Source organism: Lissotriton vulgaris, chromosome 1_2 (genome assembly GCF_964263255.1).
Source record: "Lissotriton vulgaris chromosome 1_2, aLisVul1.2, whole genome shotgun sequence".
In the NCBI taxonomy this organism is placed as follows: Eukaryota; Metazoa; Chordata; class Amphibia; order Caudata; family Salamandridae; genus Lissotriton; species Lissotriton vulgaris.
The window spans coordinates 171,344,658-171,348,871 of NC_141686.1; positions in this window are offsets into that span (position 1 = coordinate 171,344,658).

Here is a 4,214-nt window from a genome sequence, read left to right on the forward strand (position 1 = left end):
GAGAGAGAGGTAAAGGATCACCAGATACCAGGTCAGGATTGCCAGTGAGCCCTCCTTGTGTTTTTGGGTCACTCGAACTCGGGCCATGGGCTTTGGGTGCAGAGTGGTGCAGACTCGTGGATTTGGCAGGAGCCAGAGTCTGTTTGCGAGCAAATCTGGTGCTCACAGGAAAAATAGTCTGGTTGGGGAAGGGAGAGCAGGTCCTCCGTGCTCTGTGGGGCTGCTGGCTGCATGACACACCAGGATTTCATTGGTCAAGGTCGGGACATGCCAGTAGGGAGTTGCCTCTAAATACTAACTTTAGGAGCGTTTCAGATAGGTAAAGGTTAGAACCAATGGGTCCATCCTTCGGTTGGGTACACTTCCTATCATGCCACCCTCCAGTGGAGAGGGGCATGATCCTCTCTCTAGTTGCCTGGGTCCCCCCATCTTCAAGATGGCAGGGACTGAGAGTTGTGCTTCCTCTCGCCTCCCCCACCTGAGGGGTGTGGTTGGAAGAGGTGGGCACCCCTCTCCTCCTATATTGGTTTTCCAGCCGATTCTCCTGCCCGAACTGGGGGTCGTAACCGGTGGGGGCAGTTGCTGGGAGCAGCAAATGGCTGAGGCAGCTCACAAATGTGGCAAGCCTTTGAATTTTCCCCTTTGTTGACCCTGCCTATAATGGGGCAGGAGGCTTGGCACCTCTGCCCAGGATGTGCTTTGCTTCAGGACCTCTAGAGTGGGAGGCTCTCGATCCAGGGTTCCAGAAACATGTCTGGGGTGGCAGCTGGTGAGCAGTCAGCCAGCCAAGACACTAGAGTCTTGGCTGATCTCTAAGATGCCCCGTGAGTGCATTTTTTCATTAAATCCCACTTCGCATCAGTGTGGGTTTAATGTGCTGAGAAGTTTAATAACAAACTTCCCTGTTCTCAGTAATCCATTATGGAGCTGTGGAGTTCATAATGACAAATTCCCAGACCATACACTATTTTTGGCTGTACTGAACTTACAATGCCCAAGAATAGACTCAGGCACTGTAGGGGTACATGGCTTATGCCACTGTAGCCTCAACAATGGTATAGTGCACCGTGCAAGAGGGGTGGCTATACTAGAGGCAGTGGCTGTAGGCCTGATACACAGGGATGTGTGCCATGTCGACCCTTCATTTTCTCAGCACCAAAACATGCAGCCTGCAATGGCAGTGTTTGTGTGTGTTAGGGTACAGGGCCTCTAATGGTGGCACAGTATGTGCTCCAGCCCTGGAAGGCCTTCGCTGGTCATGGGGCACTTGGTACCTATGGTACCTTTTCTAAGGGACTTACATGTGGCTAGGGAGGTGTCAATTTGGAAGTAAAAAGTACAATTTTAGGGAAAGAACATAGTCCTTGGGTACCTGGTTGTCAGTGCACACTCAGTCAAAGTGTATCAACATTAGGCAAAAAGTGTGGGGGGGGAAACATGCAAAAAGGGGCACTTACCTACACAGATCCCCCCCACCCCCAAACAAAGGAGGATGAGACTATCCTTTCCCTAGAGAGTCTTCCTTGTCTAAGTGGTAGAACCTGGCAAGTCCATCTGCATCAGCAAAGGCTGTCCCAGGTCTATGTTCCACTGTAAAGTCCATTCCCTGAAGGGAGGTGGACCACCTCAAAAGTTTAGGATTTTTATCTTTCATTTGCATTAGCCATTTGAGAGGTCAGTAGTCAGTTTGAAGTTTGAACTATAAAGTGAACACCAAACAAGTATGGTCTCAACTTTTTCAGGGACCAAACCACAGCAAGGGCCCCCCTCTCAATGGCACGCCAATGCTGCTCCCTGGGGAGTACCCTCTTGCTTATAAAAGCAACAGGCTGGTCTTGGCCATCATCATCATTGGTCTGGGATAGAACTGCTCCTATCCCTAGCTGAGAGGCATCAGTCTGCACAATTAACTGCTTTGTGTAGTCTGGAGGCTTGAGAATTGGTGATGAGCACATGGTCTCATTCAGGGTGTCAAATCCTTTTGACAGCTAACTGTCCAGTTTACCTTTTTGGGCATTTTTTCAGAGATGAGTTCTGTGAGGGGCGTTACAAAGGATCCATATCCTTTCACAAACCTCCTGTAGTGCCCATTCAAGCCAAGGAATGCCCTGACTTGGGTCGGGTTGTTGGAGCCACCCAGTCCAGGATAGCTTGGATCTTGGCTTGTAGGGGTTGTACTTGGCCTCCACCAACAAGGTAGCCCAAGTATACAACTGTGCCCTGCCCTATCTGTCATTTGGCTGCCTTCATAATTAGGCCTGCAGTTTGCAGGGCTTTTAACACCTTCCCCAGGTTTATCAGGAGATCCTGCCACTTGGAGCTAAAGAAGGCATTATCATAAAGATATGCTGCACTAAAGGCCTCCAATCCAGCATGATCTTGATTCCCTAACTCATTGAAGGTAACAGGAGCATTCTCTATACCAAAGGGAATAACAGTAAACTGATAATGCCTATCAGGTGTGGAGGATGCTGTTTTTTCTTTGGCTCCTGGGGCCATGCCAATCTGCCAGTACTCTGCAGTTAAGTCAGAGGTACTAGGCAATGTGGCTGTACCAAGTTTATCTTTCAACTCATCAGCTCTTGGTACGGGGTGAGCATCTGTTTTGGTGAGTGGAGACCTCTGTAGTCCACACAAAACCTAATTTCTCTCTTTCCACCCTGTGGATGAGGTTTGGAGACTAGGTGATAGGTCAAAATTTCTTTATTTCGGCTTAATTAAAACCATAAAAGATACATCACAAATGTTCACATACAAGTTATTTAAGTACAATTAATACAGCTTCGCCTTCAATTAGTAACACTTCATCAAGGTAAAGGGCAATAGCAAGAATAGACAATAGAATGGCTCCTATCATCATTTATAATCATTTATTGGGGGCATTTTGAACTGACCTTCTGCTGTTGCGGGTCCCGCTGACACCGCCGGGGTCCCGTTGACACCGCCGCTCTCCCCCGCTGCCGCTGTTGCTGACCCGGTCGCCGAGTGGGGAGAGGGCTGGACTACAGTGCCCAGCATCCTTTGCTGGCTGGGGGAAGCCGCCTACTGCCTGACACTTTTGCGCCCGGAGGCGCATAAAAGGAAACAGCCCCTTCGGTGGAGCGGGGCTCCTATCATCATTTACCATCATTTATTGGGGGCATTTTGAACTGACCTGCTGCTGTTGCGGGTCCCGCTGACACCGTCGGGGTCCCTTTGACACCACCGCTCTCCCCCGCTGCCGCTGTTGCTGACGCGGTCGCCGAGTACAGCTTTTTGGTCATACCAGTGCTTCTGGAGCTCCTGGCTGGTCTCAAGATTCTTGGAAGCTTTTTCCATGTACTCTTCCATTTTGGACCTTAGGCCAAGTACATAGGCCACAATATCCTATTTATGTTCTTGAAGTGGCTTCCCCCAACCCTCTTCAACAAGACAGAGTGGTCCCCTAACAGGATGTCCACACAGAAGTTCAAAAGTTGAAACCCCAACTCCCTTCTGAGGCACCTCCCTGTAGGCGAAAAGCAAGCAGGGCAAGAAGACATCCTTTTGAGTTTTTCAGGGAGCCCCATGATCATGCCCTTAAAAGTCTTGTTAAACCTTTCAACACGCCCATTGGTTTGTGCATAATAGGGTGTAGTAATCTTATACTGCAGTCCACACTAATTCCACATGTGTTTGAGGTATGCAGACATGAAGTTTGTCCCTCTGTCTGACACCACCTCCTTAGGAAATCCTACCCTGGTGAAGACACTAATGAGGGCCTTGACTACCGCAGGAGCTGTAGTAGTCCTAAGGGGAATTGCTTCAGGATACATGGTGGCATTATCCACTACCACCAGTATAAATGTTTTTCCTGAGGCTGTGGGAGGTTCAAGTGGACCCACTATGTCCACACCTACCCTCTCAAAGGGAACCCCAACCACTGGTCGTGGGATTAAGGGGGTCTTTGTGTGTCCACCTTTTTTGCCACTGGCTTGACAGATGACATATGTGGCCAGTAAAAGTGGCTAACTAGTCTTGGTCTGACCAAGATGCCCAGCTAGTCAAACTGAGTAGAAACTCTCTGTACATCTGAGGCACCACCGCTATGCTAGTGGCACCAGGGTTGGGGTCTCCGGCCTTAGTATACAGGAGTCTCTCATCCTAGTAGGCTTTGTCAGTACCTCTAACATTCCCTTTTCCTGTGCAGCAGCTTGATGCCTCAGGCCTTCAAGAGTTGGACAGGTCTGCTGTCC